Genomic DNA, 26,255 nt, shown 5'->3' with positions numbered 1-26,255 from the left:
ACAGGGAGAATTGCTAAGTGGGCTATTGAGCTTGGGCCTCATGGCCTCAAATATGTGCCACGCACTGCTGTTAAGTCTCAGGCTTTGGTGGATTTTATTAATGATTGGACAGAGTCGCAAGTGCCTGAGCAGAAGCCGGATAACACCTATTGGACTATTCACTTTGATGGGTCCAGGCAGCTGGAGGGCTCGGGGGCTGGTGTTGTATTGGCTTCCCCTAGGGGTGACAAGTTCCAGTATGTGCTACAATTGATGTTTCCTTGCACTAACAATGCGGCTGAATACGAGGCCTTACTCCACGGTCTTCGGGTGGCTAAGGAGATGAGCTTAAGCCGGGTACGGTGCTTTGGGGACTCAGATTTGGTGGTTCAACAAGTATCAGGCACTTGGGATTCTAAGGATCCCCTCATGGCGGCTTATCGCCGCGAGGTTGATGCCATGGCTGGGCACTTTCAGGGATATCAAGTGGAGCACATTGATTGCAGGAAGAACGAGGCGGCTGATGCTTTAAGCCGGCTCGGCTCATAGCGAAAGCCGGTGTCGCCTAACACTTTCCTGGATGTCCTATATAACCCTTCGGTTAAGTTGCCTACAGAGGAGGACTTGGCTATCCCTCACCCGGAGGCACGACTGGTGGCGGCTCTTCATGTCATACCAGACTGGACAATGCCATACTTGGTTTATATAGCCCGGGGAGAGTTGCCTGAGGATGAAACTTTGGCCAGGCAAATAATCCGGCGGGCCAAGTCAATGATTGTTATCAACGGCGAGTTGCATCATCGCAGTGTTTCAGGGGTATTTCAGCGTTGTATTTCCCCTGAGGAAGGTCAAGAGATCTTGCGCGAGATCCATGAAGGGGATTGCGGCCATCATGCCGGCTCAAAATCCCTTGTGGACAAGGCATTCCGTCATGGGTTTTATTGGTTGACGGCTCACGCTGATGCGGAGGACTTGGTCAGTAAGTGTGATGGTTGTCAGAGGTTCTCCCGACGGGCTCATGTGCCGGCTCAGGAATTGAGGATGATCCTGATCACTTGGCCCTTTGCGGTCTGGGGGCTTGATATGGTCGGGCCTTTTAAACGGTCCAAGGATAAGAAGACCCACCTCTTGGTGGCAGTGGACAAATTCACGAAGTGGGTGGAAGCTGAGCCAGTTAGCAAGTGTGATGCAGCCACGGCGGTTCAATTTATGAAAAAGGTGATCTTCCGCTTCGGCTTTCCGCACAGCATCATAACAGACAATGGCACTAATCTGTCCAAAGGCGCTATGGAGGAGTTTTGTCAACGAGAGCATATCCGGCTTGATGTTTCTTCAGTGGCTCATCCCCAGTCCAATGGTCAAGCTGAGAGAGCTAACTAGGAGATTCTGAAGGGCATCAAACCCCGGCTTTTGGTCCCTTTGCAACGGACGCCGGGTTGTTGGGTGGAGGAGTTGCCCTCCGTCTTATGGAGCATCAACACTACTCCTAACAGGTCTACTGGCTTCACGCCTTTCTTCATGGTTTCTGGGGCAGAAGCGGTCCTCCCTAGCGACATCCGTCACGATTCACCTCGTGTGGCGGCTTATGTTGAGACGGACAATGAACAGGCGCGCCAAGTTGCTCTGGACATGTTGGATGAACAGCGTGATGTGGCAGCCGCCCGTTCAGCGATTTACCAACAAGACCTGCGCCGTTATCATAGCCGCCGGGTCAAAACCCGGGTCTTCCAGGAAGGCGACCTTGTGCTCCGGCTCATCCAGGATCAAACAGATGCACACAAATTATCCCCACCTTGGGAAGGGCCCTTTGTGGTCAGTAAGAACTTGCACAACGGGTCATATTACCTCATTGATGTTCGGGAGCGTAAAGATTCGCGTAAATCTGAGGAGGAGACCCGTCGGCCGTGGAATATCGCTCAGCTTCGGCCTTATTACACTTGAGCTACCGGCTCTTGTGGTGTACATATTTATCTCAGACATATATATATTATGATAAGCAATAAAGCAGGACCTCTGTCCTTTTTTCTCCTCCAAATATACGTGTCATACTAATTTGAAAGGAGGATCCGGCTTATGATCGCATTTGAGTCTAGCCGTAAGCAGTAAGATCACTTGGGGGCTTCCTGTTCAAACATGGGTCGTATTCGAACCAAAGAGAACATAGCTGTCGATACCCATTTGATTGGCAAAGTGCCGAGCTCATTGGGAGGTTGCCTTTGGTCATATTTGAATCATAGTGTAACCCCTCTGAGAACCGACGTGGATAGTATTCGAATCAGCGTCGTTAAACAATTTTCAGAATCACTTGGGGGCTTCCTGTTCAAACATGGGTCGTATTCGAACCCAAGAGAACATAGCTGTCGGTACCCTCTTGATTGGCATCGCCACACCCATTGGGGGCTATATGATCGTATCCGAATCTTGGCTTAAACCCCTTTCGGGCCGGGTCTCTGGTCATATTCGAACTGGAAGCCCCTAAGTTCTGATTTATCGCAAAGTCTACTCTGATTATGACAACGTGTGCATGGCCGGGTTTCGCTTGACCGGCTTAATTTTGGAGTTATCTTGTTAATTGAACATCCTGGATGTCATCAAGACAAGTCCATTAGAGTTAAGATACCAACCATGCTCATTTGATCCGGAGGGTGGTAAGCCGTCTTGAGACTTGTGATTTACCTTTCTATGCAGATGCTTGAAGGTACTTTTTTAAAGGTTGAGAAGCACGAAGGATAATTATGACCCGGAGGAGCATCAAAAGAATGACTTCAAAGGATTTCAGCATTCATTACGTGCACGATGGCACGGCAGAGATAAATTGTTGCACTTATTCTATTACAAAAATCTTTCAAAGTTTCAAGGGTGGAGCGTTGTTTGGTGAGCCGCTAGCCGGTTTATGACGCCTGCTGAGTCGAAGTCCCCGGCTCATCTTCTGCTCCGGCTGATCCCAAGGCTTCGAAGGTCGACGACTTCCAGTTGATGCCGCTGAGAGCTTCGAACTGAGCTTCTTCGTCAATTAACCCGGCCGGGTCAATCTCGGGGGCGTAGGTGTGTTGGCGAGCCGGAGGAATCAGACTAAGAGCTTCATAACGAGGGGTTGGAATCCTCTGATTCTCCGCGTTGTACCCCGGCTGATACTTGGTTAAGTCGGTGTCGTTCCCGATGATGGTGGCCACCGGGCGTACAGCCTTCACGCATGCCGCGAAATCCTTCTGGTCGAAGGTGGAGCCGTCTTCCTTCAGGCTGGGGTAACCCAGGGCGATGTCTGCCGGGTCTAGCTCCGGCAGGAAGGCTTTGGCCCGGCTCAGCGCGGCAATTGCTCCGGATCTTGCGGAGGCTCGACGTAGCTCTTGGATTCGCTGTGGCAAAACTGCGAGCCGGCGCAGGACTTCAGCCAGATGGGTTGGCACCTCATTGGATAGGGCCACCACAGCTAAGGCGCGCTGTGACCCGGTGTAGAGTTGTTCCACCAGGGTGTACACGGCCTTTAGCTTGGTGACCACGCTCTGGTTGAGGTTGGCACTCCTGGGACCTGTTTAATAAAGGTCAGGTAAGCCAGTGACAAGGGTGAATCGTAACATGTGCAGACTTGATGAAAGCCGGTGAGGCGACTTACCGAAGATAGCAGCCGCCATTTGGGAAACCTGGTGCTTTAGACCAGAGAGCTCAGCGGTCTTCTCAGTGAGGGCCTTCTCCGCCTGTTCTGCCCGAGTCACCAGTGCGGCTTTCTCCTCAGCCCAGGCCTTCCGCTCAGCGTTGAATTCAGTCTTCAATTTCTCCTGAGCGGCGATGCTGGAGACAAATTTGGCATTCGCCTTCCGGGTCTCCATCTCTTGAGTTTTTAACCGGCTCTTGAGACCCGCAAGGTCCGACTCAAATTTCTTGCCAGTAGCCTGCATATATTTCCGGGTTATTAAACAGTCATTATATAAGTCCCAAGCACTTTCCAAGCAAAGACACTTGGCACTTGGGGGCTAATGCATATTGAACGTGTCTATCTACATATTGCTGGTTCAATTAAGTAAGCTGGACTCTAAGTCTACAACATATGCCAAGTATAAGTTATAGACTTGGGGGCTAGCATGACAAGGATCACTATGCGGAAAGTAAGAAGACAGCAGAAGGTTACCTCAGACTTTTGTTGGATCTGATTGACCATGGCGATCTTCGCGTCCCGGCTCTTGTGAACCTGGCTGATGTAGCCAGAAACGAGCTCTCCAATGCTCAAATCGGCGTAGCCCGAGAGATCCAGATTCGCCCGGTGGGGTCGCAGCAGCTCCCCCTTCGCGGAGCATTGGGCCAGTGCGGTCGGCCTCCCCGGCTCAACATACTCCGTCCGGGTAATTACCACGTCCGGGTCGTTAGCCGGTGGGGTTGAGCCGGAGGCCTCCGGATTAGCTGACGCTTCGGTCGTTGTCTTGGTGGTCGGGGCAGGGGCTTCAGGCGCCGTATCCATGGGAATGGTGCCCTCGGAGGCGGCTGGCGGATCTTGAGCCGTCGTCTCCGGCTCAGGCAAGTCCGGCACTCCGGCTGACCTGGTTTTCTTTGCTCTTTTGGTGAGCTTTGCCTGGGCACTGAAAAGACAGAAGTGTTAGGCATACAAAGAGTAAATACAGACAGGTAATGTAAGGTGATTGTTATTACCCGGGTGCAGTTTTGAAGGCCGGCAGACTTGACTGCATGGAGTCACCAGAAGAAGGGGAGGTCTCCTGGTAATTGGAGTCAGAAGAATTAAGCGGTTGACGGATAACACCCGCCAACGGATGAAAAGGGTACAAGTGAGAAAAGACCTCGGTGCGACGTTTCCTTGTCGCGTCGGGTAACCCGGCGGAGAGGTCGGTGTCCTTGCGGGCCCGGGTGAGACGCCGGCTTTCGTGAACCTGCTGCTTCAAAAGAAATTGAGGGTCTTGATGAGCTAATGGATGAGAAAAGCTTACTTTCCGGGTTACCCTTCGGACTTTCAGCTGTGGCAAAGGCTCCGAGTCGGAGGGGAGTAATGTTACCTCTTCAATCACCGGGTTACTGGCGCCGGTGTCATCCTGTCAATAAGCAAAATGATGGTAAAGTGGACAGCAGCAAACAATAAATATGGCAAGAGTTTAAAGGTTTAAGGGTTACCTCTGACTCGGAGCTATCGCTTAATTGCAGCAGCTCCGAAGCAGTGGGTCTGTTTCCCTTTTTGCGAGGGGCGGCTCTCTTGGCGGCTTTCTTCGCCTTCCTGGCCTTCTTGGCCGCCTCATGGTCATACTTGACCCGCCAGAATTTATCATCAGCCTGAGAAATACAGTAATGAGTTCTTAGTAAGATGACAGGTAAAAAAAATGGAAAGGTTAAAGTCAGCGGCTTACCGCTGGGGCTGGATTGGTCTTGCAGAACGGGGCTAGCCCGGTTCTTCCACAGTCTGCCAGGCTCTCGTTTAATAGAGCCTTGGTTTCTTCTTCGGCAACGTCTTCTGGAAGGTCGTTGTGACTGTGCCTCTGCGGGTCATCCTTTCGCCCGGTGTACTCACACATTAAGCCGGGGCGGCGGCTCAATGGGATCACCCGCCATGAGATCCAGACCCGGACCAGGTCTATTCTGTTCAGACCGTTGCCTAGCAGGGCCTTGATCTTATTGATCGTTGGAAGCAGAGGCTGGCGTTCCGCGGCAGTCAGCTTGTCGGATAGCGGATGAGTCAGCTCCAGGCGCGTTGGGCGAAAGCCGGGCAGCGGGCTCTCATCAGCCGGGGACGTGTCTTGGCAGTAGAACCAAGTCATGTTCCAGTCCTTGGGGTGACTTGGCGGTTCTGCGTAAGGAAATAGACAGTCCCTGCGCCGTTGGATGGAGATGCCGCCTAACTCTAGACTTGGACCGTTTGTGCACTCGGTTTGGTGGTTCAAATAAAACAGCTCTCTGAAGAGCAGCAGACTCGGCTCTTCTCCAAGATATACTTCACAAAAAACTTGGAAGTTGCAGATGTTGGATATGGAATTGGGTCCTATCTCCCGAGGCCGAAGGTCAAAGAAGTTGAGCACGTCCCGGAAGAATTTTGAGCCGGGCAGTGCGAAGCCCCGGCTCATATGGTCTGCAAAGATCACTACCTCCCCGTCCCTCGGCTGAGGTCTTTCTTCGGACGGGTTAGGGGCACGGTAGGACATCACTTCCTTCTTGGGCAGATATCCGGACTTAACAAAGTTGGCCAGGGTTTCTTCGGTGACGTTGGATTTCATCCAGTTGCAAGTGATGGGAGCCTTGGGAGGCATGGTGACGGTTGGTGGTCTATGAGGAAGAGAAAAGTGTCCGGGTTAATTATAAGCCGGGGATTATCATTCAAACTACAGTGACGGCTTATGAAGGGGACTAATGATATATATTGATATGGTGGGTTATCTAAGCTGTCGGGGCTTTCAGGTTAAGTTGGTCATCTACGGCTTACTGCAGTTAAGTCGGAGGATTTTACAGAGCATGGTTCTCTTTAAACCGGACATGTAAGCCGCCGAGATTCAATGGTTGCGTTTTTACTAAGTGTGGTAAACAGGTTTCACATACTACCGTAACTTTTTTGGATCAAAATAGTCGGAGCAGAGAAAATTTTCTAGACCTAAAAAACAAAGGCAGGAGAAGTTCTTGAGGTTGAACACAGTTCTTATGCAGTAAAAAGAGGATTTCTTGCAGATGAAATGAGTTCCGAACGTCTACCGCAGTGGTTTTACGCAAGGATAAAGATCAACCGACTACAGTGGTGACGAGGACTGCCGAGTTTCTGGGCAAAGGTGACGAACACGAAGAACGGGAGGAACCCTACCACAGATCTGTTCTAGCAAGGCAGAGAAGACTCACCGGAGTTGAGGAAGAGCGAAGGTCGCCGCCGTTATCTGGTCCGGGTCAGGGTGATGCAGCGGCCGGGTCGACGAAGATCAGGGGCGCGACGGCGGCGGCGGCGGCAGAAGCTCGGGCAGAGGAACGATAGCGCGAGGAAGAAGGAGAGTGTGAGAAGAGAGTGCCGGGCCGGCCTATTTATAAGGTAAGTCATAAGTGGGCGCGAGATTCAAGGAGACCACGGCGTGGTTATCTCCCCCTCACGGCGCCTCGATTTTCGCAAAGACAGTAAAAGCAGAGATCCGTTGCGGATCTGGCGGAGTAAAAAACGGACTTAATGGAGGATGACGTCACGGTGGATTATCCGGAGTCCGGAGAATGACGTCACTCCGGGTTATGGCCTTCACACGAACGGTAAGCCGGAGATTTTTCTGTCGGCAGAGTTGAAGATTGACATGAGCCGGCTCAAGTCAATCTGGGGCCTAATGTTGAGGATATAGACCTGGGAGTCACCCGCCAGGAGGGCCGGGTTACACTAAGGGTCATTGCAAGAAGCCCGGAGCTAAGTTTCAAGATAATGGGCCAGAGATGGGCTGAGACCCGGCGATGGCTTATTGCCCATAGTTATCATCATTGTTATAGTAGACTTGTAGTGTAAGGCAAGTATTGTTTAGAGTCCGAGCCGGACACTCTTATGAGCCGGCCGGGACTCTAAGGGCCGCTGGGTGCCAACCTCCCTATAGAAAGGGATGACCCGGCAGCGGTTTAGGGGCGACAACAATCTGATCGAGAGCCGGGCATAGCTGTTTAGCTCCCTGGTTATCGAAACCCTGATTAATACCACCTCAACTGGACGTAGGCTTTTACCTTCATCGTAAGGGGCCGAACCAGTATAAATCCTTGTGTTCCTTGTCCCACTTAACTCCTTCAAGCTTCCCAATTGCGATGGCTCCACGACTAAGTCCTAACCCGAGGACATCTGCCGTGACAATTCCACGACACATCCCGAAAAACGGATTCGCAGACGAACCCTAGCGTTTTTCCCACCGCGCCGTCGGACGCCTCCGTCCGCGCCGGACGACGTCCAACCGCCCCGCCGCCGGCCCGCGAAGCCTGCAGCGGGCCCGCCCGAGCCCGGCGCCGCCTCCTCCGCGCCCGCGCGCGCCCGTCACCGCCGCCTCCGCCGGAGCTGCGCCGCCGCCGCCGGCCGGCTCCGCTCCGGCCATCATCGCCGCCGCGCCTCCGGCGACCGCCGCCCCCGCCGGCGCCTCCCCCGCCGCGCCTCCTCCTCTCCTTCCCCCGTGCCGGCGCCGCCCCTCCCTCTCCGGCCGGCGAGCGCCCGAGCGAGCTCGAGCTCGGCAGCCAGATCCGATCGATCGGTAGTGTAGCTCCCGTTGACTTCGCGCTCCCCCTCTATTTCTCTAAGTCTGGAGATTCCATCAGCATGTGCCCCTGTTCCCGATGCGATAACTTTGTGAATGTAGCTCCGATTCGCGCGTATAATATGTCAAATTGTTCGCCTCGTGATGCTCTTCATTTTGTTCAATTGCACCATGTTCTTTAGAGGTCATCTTGATGCCCAAATCTTCGTTGGAAGAGGGCTAGTTGCTGTTAATCTCTGATTCTTATCAGAACTTGGAGATTTGTCATTTTTGTATCATTTATTCTGTGCATCTTTTGAGCATGAGCTCTACATGTGTTTTGAATTATGCCATGCCATCTTTCCAGTGGTATAGCCCATGTATTTTTGTGATCTTTGTGGTGACTAGCACAAGCATGCAAAGTAGGTCCCGTAATAATTCGGATTTCAGGGACTTAGTGATTTCTCTAAGTCTTTGTCTGCTGTAATTTTGTTGCCATGTAAACTTGATGCTACAGAGAGATCCATGCATATTTTGGAGATGTTCAGTAAAGATGTTTTGTATATATAGTTGTAATAGATCCATTCCTATAATTGTTTGGAATTTTGGAGTACCATAGCATGACTCAATCTTGCTCTACTTTTGCTATAAAATATTTCTGGCAGATTTTTAACATGACATGCATCTTTGCCAAGCTTATTGTAGTAGATCCATACATGCTATGTAATTGTTCTTGCCATGGATAGCTTCATAAACATGCCATCTTGCTGTAGGTATACTTGGTTTGTCATGCATTGCTCTGTAGTGAGTGCATCAAGCTCACAAAGAGGCCTACATATTAATATTTCTGCCATGTCCAGTTTTTCACCAAGTCTGTGAACCTGTAATCTTTTGCACTTTTGCCATGCTTGTTTGAGCTTGATATGTTGTGAACTAGCCGTAGCTCAGTGTTCATCTTTTGTCAACCATCTCCTGTAGATTACTGCCATGTTCCTTGTTGCTATGTTGGGGTGCTGTAGCATTGTTACTTGTTGTATTCTAAGTGCTATCTTGCTGTTTATCGCAGATTAGTGTCATTCTTGTTTTGCTTGCCATTTGCAAACCGTGTATCCGATTCCGGTGATCTTTATATCGATTTCGACCGAAATCATCTCATCTTTCCAGTGGCATGCTTGGTTTGCCAGGTTACTGCCATGTTCGTCATTTTCCTTCCGGAGCACGCATATGCATCGCATATCATAACTTGCATATCATACATGTCTTGCATCATGTTGCTTGCGCATTTCTCGTTGTTGATTGTGGTTCCATTTATTTGTGTTCTTGTCTTGGGTAGAGCCGGGAGACGAGTTCGTCAACGAGGAACCTGTCGAGTACGCTTACGAGGATCAAGCTTTCGACAACTCTGAGAACCTTGCAGGCAAGATGACCACCCCTCGAGATCACTTCTATCTTTGCTATGCTAGTTGTTCACTCTATTGACATGCTCGCTACCTATCACTTGCTATATCATGTCTCCTATTTCAGCCATGTTAGCCCTAACCATCCTTTCCTAGCAAACCGTTGTTTGGCTATGTTACCGCTTTTGCTCAGCCCCTCTTATAGCGTTGCTAGTTGCAGGTGAAGTTGAAGTTTGTTCCATGTCGGAACATGGACATGTTGGGATATCACAATATCTCTTATTTAATTAATGCATATATATATTTGGTAAAGGGTGGAAGGCTCGGCCTTATGCCTGGTGTTTTGTTCCACTCTTGCCGCCCTAGTTACTGTGATACCGGGATTATGTTCCTTGAGTTTGCGTTCCTTACGCGGTCGGGTGTTTTATGGGACCCCCTTGACAGTTCGCCTTGAATAAAACTTCTCCAGCAAGGCCCAACTTTGGTTTTACTTTTGCCGCCTAAGCCTTTTCCCCCGGGTTTTCGCGAGCCCGAGGGTCATCTTATTTTAACCCCCCACCCCGGGCCAGTGCTCCTTCGAGTGTTGGTCCGAACCGAGCAGCCTGCGGGGCCACCTCGGGGAAACTCGAGGTCTGGTTTTTTACTCGTAGCTTGACTTATTCGGTGTGCCCTGAGAACGAGATATGTGCAGCTCCTATCGGGATTTGTCGGCACATTCGGGCGGCTTTGCTGGTCTTGTTTTACCATTGTCGAGATGTCTTGTAAACCGGGATTCCGAGACTGATCGGGTCTTTCCGGGAGAAGGTTTATCCTTCATTGACCGTGAGAGCTTATGATGGGCTAAGTTGGGAGACCCCTGCAGGGTATTATCTTTCGAAAGCCGTGCCCGCGGTTATGAGGCAGATGGGAATTTGTTAATGTCCAGTTGTAGATAACTTGTCACTTGACCCAATTAAAATACACCAAGTGCGTGTGTAGCCGTGATGGTCTCTTCTCGGCGGAGTCCGGGAGGTGAACACGGTCTGTGTTATGTATGACGTAAGTAGGTGTTCAGGATCACTTCTTGGTCATTGCTAGATGACGACCGCTCCTTTGCTTCTCTTCTCGCTCTCATTTGCGCAGTTAGCCACCATACATGCTTTTGCCGCTGCAGCTCCACCTCTTTGCACCTCCTTGTCCTACAAGCTTAAATAGTCTTGATCTCGCGGGTGTGAGATTGCTGAGTCCCCGTGACTCACAGATTCTACCAAAACAGTTGCAGGTGCTGACGATGCCAGTGCAGATGACGGCGTCGATCTCAAGTGGGAGTTCGACGAGGAACGTGGTCATTACTATGTGTCTTTTCCTGATGATCAGTAGTGGAGCCCAGTTGGGACGATCGGGGATCTAGCATTTGGGGTTGTCTTATTTTCTTCTGGATTTTGTCCGTAGTCGGTCTATATGATTGTATTTTGGATGATGTATGAATGATAATTATGTATTGTGTGAAGTGGCGATTGTAAGCCAACTCTTTATCCCATTCTTGTTCATTACATGGGATTGTGTGAAGATGACCCTTCTTGCGACAAAACCACTATGCGGTTATGCCTCTAAGTCGTGCCTCGACACGAGGGAGATATAGCCGCATCGTGGGCGTTACAAGTTGGTAATCAGAGCCTTCCCCGACTTAGGAGCCCCCTGCTTGATCGAATCGCTGGCATTGTTGAGTCTAGAACAAAAATGTTTTGAGTCTTAGGACTATATATATCGGAGAGTAGGATTCTTTTTACTCCTCAGTCCCTTCGTCGCTCTGGTGAGGTCTCCTGACGTAGAGTTTTGACTACTCTCTTCTCAAATTTCACTAAAAAAAAATTTTAGGATCACGCGGGTATCTTTGAATCGTTCCGATCGATTTGTGACGAGAACATTGTTCTTGGTGCCTCCTGTCATTTAGGGGTTGTGGCAGTGTCCCGGGGAGTTGAGCTCCGAGGTGTTGTCGTCACAATTTTATCGTTGCAGTTCTGGAATACCTGAGTTTCGCCGACATCGAAATCTCTTTTATGCAGTTGTTGGTGAGATCACCTCGACGCCACCCAGTACTGGGGCGGGAGTTCGGGAGTATTGCCATAACTTGTATAACGGATGTTTTTCGAAGGTTGAGGTAAACGATTTCCGAAGGTTTCTTGGTTATGTGTTGACGGATGGATACAGCTGGATCTAGGGATTGTTAGTTTGGGTGATATATATTTGTGTCCCCTGTATCCCCTACACCAGATTGCATAACCAGAAAGTTTCGGGAGTTTATAAGTGGGAATTCAAGTAGCCTTAGGATTTCTTTCCGACAGATGCATGATATGAGATTGGGGTTCGACGTCTAGTGGTCCGCCTGTATACGGTTGATTTTACAGTGGTCTCGTTGTGTCTTAAAGAGTCCATGGCTTTGCCGACTCGGGGACGCTTCGTATGTCATGTGCACAGCCTTGTACATGATGGTGCTGTACGATTGAGCCCGTGTGGGCCCCACCACAAAAACTTCGGACGAAATATCTATCATATGTTTGTTCCGGCTTATTCTGCAAGCCAATACTTTGTTTGTTTTGTATTGTGGTATTCGAGTTGCTTCGAATTCATTTATTCATTCCATATCTTTTTCAAGTGGCTTCTCAACTTATGGAAGTGTGATGTTTTACTACGGAAGTCATTCGTTCATCTTCGTTCGAATGTTTATTGTGAAGACTATATGTTGCAATTTCTATCCGTTGATTCTACTTATCTTTTGTCTATCAAGATGCTAACCGATGTCACCCTCTTCAGGATGGCTCCGCCAACGCGTCAGAATCCGGATCGCAATGAAGGGAGTCAAGCGAACCCTCCGCCACCACCTCCACCTCCGGAGGCATGGCAAGCAATCATGGCAGCCACCAACGCCAATGCTCAGATGATTCTGCAACTCTTGCAAGAACGTACTCAAGGGCAAGGCAATCAAGGTCAAGGCAACAATCAGTTTCACTTTGCCACTCTCAACCAGTTTCTCGCAAATCAGCCTAAGTCTTTCAGCTACTGTGCCGAGGCCACGGATGCCGATGATTGGCTCGTGGACATCAACAAGCATTTTGAATGTAGCAATGTCAGGCCTGAGGACTTTGTCAAGTTCGCTTCTTTCCAGCTCAAGGACCAAGCTGCTGATTGGTTTCAGCAATACAAAGATTCCAGAGGAGGTCGTGTGATCACTTGGACTGACTTCTGTCGGGACTTCAAAGCGCACCACATTCCACAAAGTGTTGTTGAGAGCAAGCGCGAGGAGTTCCGCAATCTCAAGCAAGGAAACATGTCTGTGTATCAATACAACATTCAGTTCCAGAAACTTGCTCGCTTCGCTAAACAAGACGTTCCTGATGAGAAGAGCATGATCTATCACTTCAGAGGTGGCCTTAAAGAGGATCTGCAGTTAGCTCTCGTTCTTGTTGAGCCTACTCACTTTGATCAATTCTACAATATGGCACTGAAGCAAGAGGCTGCTCAGCTTAAGTGTGAGGCTTCTAAGAAAAGAGTCAGGGACGCAGTTCAGTCTTCTTCTTCCTCACTTGTGACAGCTAAGCAACAGAAGTTCTGGTTGCCTCCTCCTCCTCCGTTTCGTCAGCCTTACCAGCAGAAGAACAAAGGTGGCCACGGTTCTTCAAACTCTTCCAACTCTGGCTATCAGAACAAGTCTCAGAATCAAGCTCCCAAGTCCAATGCTCCTTATCACCGTCCACTCTCAGAGGTGACTTGCAACAAATGTCAGCAGAAAGGTCACTATGCTAACAAGTGCTTCAACCAGAGGCGTCTTCCTCCTCCTCCTCCTGTCAGATCTTCCAGCAATGCAGTGGTCAAGCATAATCCAAAGTCTGCAGAGGTGAACATGATGAATGCAGCTCAAGCGGAGGAATCTACTAATGTGATAATGGGTAATCTCTCAGTTAATGATATTCCTGCAAAAGTTCTTTTTGATACTGGTGCATCGCTTTGTTTCATGTCAAGACCGTTTTTTGCCAAGCATGAATTCACTTGTTCTCATCTAAGTAAACCCATGGATGTCGTTTCCCCGGGTGAACGTTTGAGTTCTAGTATGATGGTTCCGGATGTTTCCATCAAGATGGGCAACTATAGATTCCAGTCTTCTCCAATTGTTCTTGGTGACTCGGATATTGATCTTATTCTCGGGATGGACTGGCTTTCTAAGCACAAGGCTCAACTTGATTGTGCTGCCAGGGAAATTCAATTGACACACTCGTCTGAGGATGTGATTATTTTTGCCGCTCGTGATGAAACCATTCGGTTTTTCTCTCTCAATGAGAAGGGCGAATTGGATGCCATCTCTCAAATTCCAGTCGTTTGCGAGTATCAAGATGTCTTTCCAGAAGAGCTTCTGGGTATGCCTCCTCATCGGCCAGTTGAGTTCATTATCGAACTAGAGCCTGGTACTGTACCCGTTTGCAAGCGTCCATACAAGCTTGGACCAAACGAGCTGAAGGAATTGAAGAAGCGGCTCGATGAACAAGAACGTCTGGGTTTGATCAGACCGAGTTCTTCTCCATGGGGTTGTGGTGTTCTTTTTGTCAAGAAGAAGGATGGCACGGACCGACTTTGTGTCGACTACCGTCCATTGAACAAGAAGACAATCAAGAACAAGTATCCACTTCCCAACATCAATGAGCTATTTGAGCAACTCAAAGGAGCTAAAGTTTTCACGAAGCTTGACCTTCGTATGGGTTATCATCAGATTCGCATTCGTGAAGAAGATATTCCCAAGACAGCATTCAGAACAAGCTTTGGTTCTTATGAATATACTGTCGTGTCTTTCGGCCTTGTCAATGCTCCTCCGGTGTTCTCTCGGATGATGAATTTCATCTTCAACCCCTATACCAATGAATTCGTTCTGGTGTATCTCGATGATATCTTGGTCTTCTCCAAGAATAAGCAGGATCATGCCAAACATTTGCGATTGGTGCTCGACAAGCTCAGAGAGTATCAATTCTATGCGAAGTTCTCCAAATGTGAGTTTTGGCTCGATGAAGTTCTTTTCCTTGGTCACATCATCTCCGCCAAAGGCATCGCTGTTAACCCCGAGAAGGTGTCCGCAGTTCTGGATTGGGAACCTCCTCAAAATGTCAAGCAGCTCCGCAGTTTTCTGGGTCTTGCAAGCTATTGCCGAAGATTCGTTGAGAATTTTTCCAAAATTGTAAAACCTCTTTCCAACCTCCTACAGAAGCATGTGAAATATGTCTGGTCTCCTGAGTGTGAAGTTGCTTTCAACACTCTCAAACAGAAACTAGTCACAGCTCCTGTCTTGACTCCTCCTGATGAATCCAAGCCGTATGAAGTTTTCTGTGATGCTTCTCTCCAAGGTCTCGGTGCTGTATTAATGCAAGAGAAGAAAGTTGTGGCCTATACCTCTCGGCAGTTGAAACCCAACGAGAAGAACTACCCCACTCACGATCTTGAGTTGGCGGCAGTTGTCCATGCATTGGTTACGTGGAGACATCTCTTGTTGGGAAGACAAGTGGACATTTTCACTGATCACAAGAGCCTCAAGTATATCTTCACTCAGCCCAACCTCAACCTCAGGCAGACTCGATGGGTCGAAATGATTCAAGAGTACAATCCGAGTATCGAATATACTCCAGGCAAGGCTAATGTCATTGCAGATGCTTTAAGCAGGAAAGCTTATTGCAACAGCTTAATTCTCAAGCCATTTCAACCGGATCTTTGTGAAGCTTTCCGCAAGCTGAATCTCCAAGTTGTTCCTCAAGGCGTTCTTGCCAACCTCATAGTATCTCCTACTTTGGAAGATCAAATTCGTGAGGCACAACTCCTTGATGCCATGGTGAAGAAGGTGAAACGTGGTATCGACAAGGGTCTTTCCAAATACAAGTGCTATCGCATTGATGACAGAGACACTTTGTTCTTCGAGGACCGGATTGTGGTTCCGAAAGGTGATCTAAGGAAAGTCATTATGAACGAAGCGCATAATTCTCTCCTTTCCATTCATCCTGGAAGTACGAAGATGTATCATGACCTCAAGCAGTCGTATTGGTGGACTCGAATGAAGCGAGAGATTGCTCAATTCGTGAATGAATGTGATGTCTGCCGAAGAGTGAAAGCAGAACACCAACGACCAGCTGGTCTCCTCCAACCTCTTGCTATCCCAGAATGGAAATTTGATCATATCGAAATGGACTTCGTGACTGGATTTCCCAAATCCAAGCGCGGAAATGATGCTATCTTTGTTGTCATCGACAAGCTCTCTAAAGTGGCTCATTTCCTCCCAATCAAAGAATCCATCACAGCAGCTCAGCTGGCAGAGCTCTACACCTCCAGAATTGTCTCCTTGCACGGCATTCCACAATTGATTTCTTCTGATCGTGGAAGCATCTTCACCTCTAAGTTTTGGGACTCCTTCCAGAAGGCCATGGGCACTAACATTCGCTTCAGCACAGCTTTTCACTCTCAAACTAGTGGCCAAGTCGAACGAGTCAATCAAATTCTTGAAGATATGCTCAGGGCTTGTGTCATTTCCTTTGGCATGAAATGGGAAGATTGTCTTCCTTATGCTGAATTCTCCTACAACAACAGCTTCCAAGCGAGTTCGGGCAAGGCCCCATTCGAGATTCTCTATGGCAGAAAGTGCCGTACTCCTCTCAATTGGTCAGAGTCTGGCGAACGCCAACTTCTTGGCAATGACTTAATCACTGAAGCTGAAGAAATGTGTAAAGTCATCCGTGATAATCTCAAAGCCGCGCAATCGCGTCAGAAGAGCTACTATGATAGTAAGCATCGTGATTTGGCATTCGAGATCGGAGACCATGTCTACCTCCGCGTCTCTCCAATGAAAGGCACTCGTCACTTCGGTATCAAAGGGAAGCTTGCCCCAAGATACGTGGGTCCTTTCAAGATCATTGGTAAAAGAGGCGACCTCGCCTATCAACTTGAGCTTCCTTCCAACTTCGCGAACGTGCACGATGTGTTCCACGTGTCACAGCTCCGCAAGTGCTTCAAGACGCCTGAGCGCACTATCGACTTCGAAGAGATTGACCTCCAAGAAGATTTGTCTTATCATGAGCACCCCGTTGCTATTCTTGAGGAAACTGAGCGCAAGACTCGCAACAAGTCTATCAAATTCCTGAAAGTGAAGTGGTCGCACCATTCCGACCGGGAAGCCACCTGGGAACGCGAGGACCATCTCCGTTCCGGATATCCGGAGTTCTTTCAGTCCTAGATCTCGGGACGAGATCCTCTCGTAGTGGTGGAGTGTTGTAACACCCCGCATGTAACTTGCCATATTTGTAACTCCGACTCTTGCCATTTCCGGCTATGTGATATGTTTTTTCCCTCCGTTGTCGGGTTTTGTCTTTCGTTTTGTATTTTGTCATGTCATGCATTTTCATATCATGTCATTATGTGCATCGCATTCGCATACGTGTTCGTCTCATGCATCCGAGCATTTTCCCCGTTGTCCGTTTTCAAATCCGGCGCTCCTATCTCCTCCGATGCACCCCTCTAGTTTTCTTTCGTGTGCGTGTGTCAAACTTTCTCGGAATGGACCGAGGCTTGTCAAGTGGTCTTATTATACCACCCGGAGACTACCGGTCAAGTTTCGTTCCATTCGGAGGTCGTTTGGTACTCCAACGGTTAACCGGGCATCCGCAAAGTCCATTTGAGTGTCCAGCAAAACCCCCCTCCAAAACCAGCCCAAAGCCCACCAACCTCTCTTCCATGCTCTAGGTCGTTCGATCACGATCGTGTGAGCGAAAACCGCACCTCATTTGGAGTCTCCTAGCTCCCTCTACCTATTTATAAGTGGGCATCCCGAAAAACGGATCCGCAGACGAACCCTAGCGTTTTTCCCACCGCGCCGCCGGACGCGTCCGTCCGCGCCGGACGACGTCCAACCGCCCCGCCGCCGGCCCGCGAAGCCCGCAGCAGGCCCGCCCGAGCCCGCCGCCGCCTCCTCTGCGCCCGCGCGCGCCCGTCACCGCCGCCTCCGCCGGAGTTGCGCCGCCGCCGCCGGCCGGCTCCGCTCCGGCCATCATCGCCGCAGCGCCTCCGGCGACCGCCGCCTCCGGCCGGCGCCTCCCCCGCCGCGCCTCCTCCTCTCCTTCCCCCGCGCCGGCGCCGCCCCTCCCTCTCCGGCCGGCGAGCGCCCGAGCGAGCTCGAGCTCGGCAGCCAGATCCGATCGATCGGTACTGTAGCTCCCGTTGACTTCGCGCTCCCCCTCTATTTCTCTAAGTCTGGAGATTCCATCAGCATGTGCCCCTGTTCCCGATGCGATAACTTTGTGCATGTAGCTCCGATAATATGTCAAATTGTTCGCCTCGTGATGCTCTTCATTTTGTTCCCGTTGACTTCTCGCGCGTATAATATGTCAAATTGTTCGCCTCGTGATGCTCTTCATTTTGTTCAATTGCACCATGTTCTTTAGAGGTCATCTTGATGCCCAAATCTTCGTTGGAAGAGGGCTAGTTGCTGTTAATCTCTGGTTCTTATCAGAACTTGGAGATTTGTCATTTTTGTATCATTTATTCTGTGCATCTTTTGAGCATGAGCTCTACATGTGTTTTGAATTATGCCATGCCATCTTTCCAATGGTATAGCCCATGTATTTTTGTGATCTTTGTGGTGACTAGCACAAGCATTCAAAATAGGTCCCGTAATAATTCTGATTTCAGGGACTTAGTGATTTCTCTAAGTCTTTGTCTGCTGTAATTTTGTTGCCATGTAAACTTGATGCTACAGAGAGATCCATGCATATTTTGGAGATGTTCAGTAAGGATGTTTTGTAGATATAGTTGTAATTTATCCATTCCTGAAATTGTTTGCAATTTTGGAGTACCATAGCATGACTCAATCTTGCTCTACTTTTGCTATAAAATATTTCTGGCAGATTTTTAACATGACATGCATTTTTGCCAAGCTTATTGTAGTTGATCCATACATGCTATGTAATTGTTTTAACCATGGATAGCTTCATAAACATGCCATCTTGCTGTAGGTATGCTTGGTTTGTCATGCATTGCTCTGTAGTGAGTGCATCAAGCTCATAAAAAGGCCTACATATTAATATTTCTGCCATGTCCAGTTTTTCACTAAGTCTGTGAACCTGTAATCTTTTGCACTTTTGCCATGCTTGTTTGAGCTTGATATGTTGTGAACTAGCCGTAGCTCAGTGTTCATCTTTTGTCAAGCATCTCCTGTAGATTACTGCCATGTGCCTTTTTGCTATGTTGGGGTGCTGTAGCATTGTTACTTGTTGTATTCTAAGTGCTATCTTGCTGTTTATCGCAGATTAGTGTCATTCTTGTTTTGCTTGCCATTTGCAAACCGTGTATCCGATTCCGGTGATCTTTATATCGATTTCGACCGAAATCATCTCATCTTTCCAGTGGCATGCTTGGTTTGCCAGGTTACTGCCATGTTCGTCATTTTCCTTCCGGAGCACGCATATGCATCGCATATCATAACTTGCATATCATACATGTCTTGCATCATGTTGCTTGCGCATTTCTCGTTGTTGATTGTGGTTCCATTTGTTTGTGTTCTTGTCTTGGGTAGAGCCGGGAGACGAGTTCGTCAACGAGGAACCTGTCGAGTACGCTTACGAGGATCAAGCTTTCGACAACTCTGAGAACCTTGCAGGCAAGATGACCACCCCTCGAGATCACTTCTATCTTTGCTATGCTAGTTGTTCTCTCTATTGACATGCTCGCTACCTATCACTTGCTATATCATGTCTCCTATTTCAGCCATGTCAGCCCTAACCATCCTTTCCTAGCAAACCGTTGTTTGGCTATGTTACCGCTTTTGCTCAGCCCCTCTTATAGCGTTGCTAGTTGCAGGTGAAGTTGAAGTTTGTTCCATGTCGGAACATGGACATGTTGGGATATCACAATATCTCTTATTTAATTAATGCATATATATATTTGGTAAAGGGTGGAAGGCTCGGCCTTATGCCTGGTGTTTTGTTCCACTCTTGCCGCCCTAGTTACTGTGATACCGGGATTATGTTCCTTGAGTTTGCGTTCCTTACGCGGTCGGGTGTTTTATGGGACCCCCTTGACAGTTCGCCTTGAATAAAACTTCTCCAGCAAGGCCCAACTTTGGTTTTACTTTTGCCGCCTAAGCCTTTTCCCCCGGGTTTTCGCGAGCCCGAGGGTCATCTTATTTTAACCCCCCACCCCGGGCCAGTGCTCCTTCGAGTGTTGGTCCGAACCGAGCAGCCTGCGGGGCCACCTCGGGGAAACTCGAGGTCTGGTTTTTTACTCGTAGCTTGACTTATCCGGTGTGCCCTGAGAACGAGATATGTGCAGCTCCTATCGGGATTTTTCGGCACATTCGGGCGGCTTTGCTGGTCTTGTTTTACCATTGTCGAGATGTCTTGTAAACCGGGATTCCGAGACTGATCGGGTCTTTCCGGGAGAAGGTTTATCCTTCGTTTACCGTGAGAGCTTATGATGGGCTAAGTTGGGACACCCCTGCAGGGTGTTATCTTTCGAAAGCCGTGCCCGCGGTTATGAGGCAGATGGGAATTTGTTAATGTCTGGTTGTAGATAACTTGTCACTTGACCCAATTAAAATACACCAAGTGCGTGTGTAGCCGTGATGGTCTCTTCTCGGCGGAGTCCGGGAGGTGAACACGGTCTGTGTTATGTATGACGTAAGTAGGTGTTCAGGATCACTTCTTGGTCATTGCTAGATGACGACCGCTCCTTTGCTTCTCTTCTCACTCTCATTTGCGCAGTTAGCCACCATACATGCTTTTGCCGCTGCAGCTCCACCTCTTTGCACCTCCTTGTCCTACAAGCTTAAATAGTCTTGATCTCGCGGGTATGAGATTGCTGAGTCCCCGTGACTCACAGATTCTACCAAAACAGTTGCAGGTGCCGACGATGCCAGTGCAGATGACGGCGTCGATCTCAAGTGGGAGTTCAACGAGGAACGTGGTCGTTACTATGTGTCTTTTCCTGATGATCAGTAGTGGAGCCCAGTTGGGACGATCGGGGATCTAGCATTTGGGGTTGTCTTATTTTCATCTGGATTTTGACCGTAGTCGGTCTATATGATTGTATTTTGGATGATGTATGAATGATAATTATGTATTGTGTGAAGTGGCGATTGTAAGCCAACTCTTTATCCCATTCTTGTTCATTACATGGGATTGTGTGAAGATGACCCTTCTTGCGACAAAACCACTATGCGGTTATGCCTCTAAGTCGTGCCTCGACACGTGGGAGATATAGCCGCATCGTGGGCGTTACAAAAGCTTCCGCCGGCGTGGGTGGTGGCGACAGCTGCGTGGACCGTGGCGTGCTTCGACTTCTAACTACGTTAGAAGGGGCTCTACCACGGCCCAGCGGCTGCGTGCCATTTTCGCCAGCACTTCGGCGAGCATGCTGGACTCCTTCATCCCGCGGATGATGCACATGCCTATTCCCACAGCGGTGTCCCGAGTCTTTAGCACGGTGGCGCTGCTCGTCGCGCGCACCCTGGGAAGAGCGCGCTGTGGGCGCCGGCGTAGGCGTCTTGGAGGTTGCTGCGCCGCCCGTGGCTGGCACAACGACACACCTGGAGGGCCCCGTGCCGCCTGCGGGGGGCCTAGCTCCGTCTTTGGATTTGGCGGCGTGCGGCCCGTCGCCTGGCGCACGAACGACGCCGCTCGCCAGGCTGTGACTGCCAGAGCGATGCTGGTGCTCATGGACTGCGGCCCGGGTCCTGTCCGCGACCGGCCGGCTGTTCGCCCGCACTGGCACGGGCCGTTCGACTCCCGACGAGCCGATCACCGTGATCGTCTTCTTCTTGGGAGCCATGGCGATGAAGAAATGCTAGGCTAACTACTAGACCAGATTCTCACAATTGCGCCCCCTACCTGGCACACCAAAGATGTCGGTGGGAAACGACACCTATGGGATCACAGGAATCCCTACTACGGTTGCCGGGGCGCTGGGTTGTGAGAAGAGCAGGATTAACAGTCAGCACAAGGATTGTTTACCCAGGTTCGGGCCGCGAGGATGTGTAAAACCCTAGTCATGCTTTGGTGGATGTACTGAGTGTTCTTGAGCTCTCGAACTAGCTATGGTGGCTGTGTAGTTCCAAGGAGCCGAGTCCTCTTCCAGTACGCCATGGGCCTCCTTTTATAGTCGAAAGGGGCTGCCACAGTGGCATACAGGAGGTGGAAAGGCCTAGAGTACTATGAGCTTATCGCCCGTATTACAGGACAAGACGCATTTAATGCGTCGCTTAGGTGTCCCCTAGCTTTATCGTGGACAGGAGCGAGGCCCGTCCTGTCCGTCACCGCTCCTCTTCGCTTCGACACGCGCCCTGGCCAGCGATGCATGCGGCGCCATGTAGGCAGGCAGGAAGCTGAGGTGGCGTGGTGGTAGGGTCTTCACAAAGATCTGCATGCCACCACACAGGTGCTTGCTGAGTTGGCGTAGAGGCCGCCCGTCGCCACGTAGGTGCCTGCCCTGCTGGTTGAGCTAGCAGCTGCTTGGGGACGGTGGTGGAGTTTCGGTCGACGCGGGCCTGGCTATGGCCCCGCTGACGCCCTTGGCAAGGGCCTTGCCGGGGGCCTCACAAGGGTCTTGCCGTGGTGTTGCAGTCGTCCCTGACAAGGCGCTTTCCGGGGGTCTTGTGGATCTCCTCGGCAAGGATCCCGCCGAGGGTCGCCGTCCTTTGGTCCTAATCTGATCTCATATATCGATGGTCTTGACAAAGATCTGCATGCCACCACAGAGGTGCCTCCCGAGCCCTGGTCCAATCGTAGTTGGTTGGGTTGGAACCCGTGGGCTCAAGGGCGGCTCGCTCTGTTGATGTTTGGGCAAGTTGCCCCGCCAAGGTTCTTGCCGGGGCTGCGGAGGCCTGCACTGGCAAGGATCTTGCCGGGGGAGTCCACTTCGCCCTCTCGCTCTTTGGTATCTTTGGTCTTGGCGTTGCCTTGGCCATCGTGTGATTTGGCTCCTCTCCGGCTTCCCTCCCTTGCCCTGCTATGTGCGGCCGTGGCGCGCGGCTCCGACTGCCCGTGCACAAGTAAAGGGGTCAAAAGGAGAGCCCCTACTTTTGTACACCGACACTTGTTCTTCTTTACTATATGTTGAAGCTGTCATCTGCGAAGTATCATCACTTCTGGAGCCCTCATATTTTGAGTAGTAGGCCACATTATATTAATGCACACACCAAATTACAGCATGCATGGCACCTCTTAGAAGAATTGCAGAGATAGCACAAAGAGGTTTACAGGGAGGAAGTACTGGATTAGAATCACTTCTGCATTACAAAGATAATCTCACTTGGTTTTATGTTTTCATGCATGTCAGGTATTGAATATTATCAAAATGAATATGAGAATGGGCGCACGAGAGGAATATTGTGGAACAATCCACTGGCTAACAAACTTGGCATGGTGGAGGATGGCCTATCTTATTCATCCATCAAGGTGCATGCTCTAACTTGGCAAGGTTGTATTGGTCGCACATATTTTGCATCTGACCTCTTGCATTACTTCTACTTTGTTATTTGCTTAGTTTAAGCATCATATATGAGTATATGCCATACCTATCCATTTTCTGTACCTATTCCATGTGTCGTCTTACTATGTTTTTCCAGTCAAATGTTGTACTTTCGTAATAGATGTCGAAAAGGAAGAGGGTGAGTGCAGATCCTCAAGGAGTACAAACTAGGTATTTGGAAAAGGTAGTGATGCCTGTTAAATCAGATAGATCAGCAGCCAGAGAAAACACATGCCCAACTGTACCACACTTTACCCCTACTCCAGTGGCCAAACCCCTATTAGAACTGCAGAGAGCCCAGCGTCAGGTACTGTCTATGATATCAATTCAAAATTTGAACTCCTAAATTTCTGCATGTGCCTTACCTTCTCTCTTGTATGAAAACTAATTTCAGATGAATCTCCTTGCTCAAAGGATCATAGGATCTCACGTGAATACTGGGCTCCGCATTGCTCTTGTCAGTACTTCTTGCCCTTTGTCAACATACATACCCTCATTGCTGTTTGATTATGTAGCATCACTGTAAATGTTCGCTTCTTTATCCTCCCTTTGCTTGAAATTATAAGATCTATATTTACTCTTAGATAAATGTAGAATTAACACAATGGTTATGAAGTTTTGGATTGCTCATGTAAGTACCTGTTGTCATGTACTCCCTCTGTATCGAATTAATTGTTGATCAATTGGATGTATTTAGAACTTAATAGTGCTAGATACATCCATTTGAGCGACAAGTAATAACGGACGGTGGTGGTATTACTGTACATGCATCGCGAGATAGTTGATTGTCTAGCATTACTCTGCATCTTATCTGCCCTGCCCTCCACTTTCTCCAAATTATCATATCTACATTTACTCTTACCAAAATGTTGAATAAAGCCAATGCCACTGCACACGTTGATGTCTGCATTCCTCTTGTCAGTACCTTTTGCCTTGTAACGCTGTACTTAATTAATTTCTATTTGATTATGTATCATCAGTCTGCACCTGAGCTTCATTATCCTCTATTTCTTCCAATATTATTTGATCTATATTTACTCTTTGCAAAATGTAGAATAATGGCAACGCTTATAAAGAATTTTCTTTGGGGAATTTATTGAAATATCCTTCCATCAACATGGAGAAGGGCTTTGTCCAGCCCGTGTTAACATGTAATGTAAGTTCATCCTTCTCAAGCCTTCAAACTTTGTTCTAGTATAGATTTGGATAGGCATCATTTCCTCCACTGCTGTTTACATCTGATTGTATGTTTGCAACAACTACCAGTTTTAAATTGTAGTTGTAAAAATATGTTCCTTATGCAGAACAGATCCATTTATTTGCTTATATAATTGTGAAACCTGTTACGTGTCTCCTTGTTTCTCTTTCAAAGTCGCATCTCTTATGCCAGGTAGAACTTTAGGAAAGATAGTGAGCCAAACCATCTTGAGGACGGCGAGATGACCCCAAGGTCCTGTCTTGATGAAGACAGTGAGTTGAAGCTACTCACCAGCAGGTGTGAGACAACCTCTGTGCAGTCACTGCCTCAATCAGTTCGACTTCTTCAGTCTCAACTTAAAGCGGAAAGGCTTGCTTCAGCTCAACTCTGACTTGAAGTCAAAGATGTAATGAAGATGTCAGGGGACTGCCTTGCGCACTATGGTGCCATATAGCTAGGCATGAAGCATCTATCGTTGACACAACTGAGGTCTCATCAGCTTGTTCGGCTGCTTGCGGGGCCCGACCTTGCCAGGTCTAGTGCCTTCTGAAGTGCTCTCAGTTTTGTATATTCTTTTGTCGGCACGTTTATATGCACTGGCGACCTTTGATGCCCGGTGTATGTAATCCGCGGTCATGTTGCGCTTTATTATCACCGGTAGCGAACTTTGATTCCCAGTGGATGTAATATGTCGTAATTTCTTTATTGTGTAGTCTAGGTTTATTCTTTCGTCGGTATGCTGTAATTTAGGCCGGAAGGTTCAGTGGAGCTCAGTGTCGTCGGTCTTCAGGCCGGCCCGTTACTCATATGGGCCAAAACATGGGCCTATAATCATCTTGGGCCATTAGCAGGTCTAAACCTTATAGTAGTTTCCCGACTTTAACAGGCCATGGGCTACATATTTACTGTAGTGACACTGGGCCTCCTACGAGCCGTAGAAACAATGGGCCTTCTACGGTCCATAGAAAAAATGGGCCTTCTACGGGCCGTAGAAACAATGGGCCTTCTACGGGCCGTATCATCAATGGGCCTTATACGGGCCGTATGATCGATTGGCCAAACATGGGCCAAAAACAGATCGCATTATGGCCGTAAACGGGCTAGAGTTGGAGTCGTCCATTCATGGGCCGACCATAACGGGTCGTCGTTAATAGGACGTATTTGATGACGCTATGAAAACGGCCCAACGTACTAACGGGCCAAAAACGGGCCGACTGTAACCACGGGCTGAATTTGGCCCACAAGCAGAAAATGGCAGTAACGGGCCGTAAATAACCGAATGCTGGAAATGAGCCCAAGAAAAAATGGGCCCTGAGAAGGCCGAAAGATAACATGGGCTACAAACGGCCCAATGGATTAATGGGCCGTTAATGGGTATAAAGTGATACACTGTTCATTACGGGCCAGTTTCACCACGGGCCGTTAATGGGCCAAGAGTAACAAAGGGCCTCATATGGGCCAAAAGACGTCATGGGCCATACATGGGCCGGAAATTAAAATGGGCTGGAATCATATTGGATGGCCCAGATGACGCTACTGGGCCTAATTCGGATAGGTCGTAATGGGCCCTGGGTTAGCGGGCTGTAAATGGGCTATATGCGAACAGGCCGTTAACATGCTTTCCGTGGGCCGGCCCGCCACCTTTTGAACAAGTCAAACGGGCCGGCCTTTTCACAGGAATGGGCCTCTGTTGGGCCGTGCCATGTGTCGACGTATCATAGGCGCCTTCGGTCCAATGAGTGGATGACATCTGTCCCAACGGTGAGCCGACACGTGCTTCCCCTAGCCAATGATGATTTTATACATGGAAAATCCCCATTGGTCGGGGCTGTTAGCGGGTTATCGGATCCAAAACCGGACCCGATAGCTTAACGGCGTTCCGTTACGGTGGATGCCACGTGTCGGTCACCCTTGACGAATGCACTTCTGTGACGCGCGATTTATCGTCATGGAAGTGGACACTTCCGTGATGATAATTTTGGTAATGTCATGGAACACTTCTAC

The sequence above is a fragment of the Aegilops tauschii genome, chromosome 5, assembly GCF_002575655.3.
Source record: "Aegilops tauschii subsp. strangulata cultivar AL8/78 chromosome 5, Aet v6.0, whole genome shotgun sequence".
In the NCBI taxonomy this organism is placed as follows: domain Eukaryota; kingdom Viridiplantae; phylum Streptophyta; class Magnoliopsida; order Poales; family Poaceae; genus Aegilops; species Aegilops tauschii.
This window is presented reverse-complemented; position numbering follows the sequence as displayed.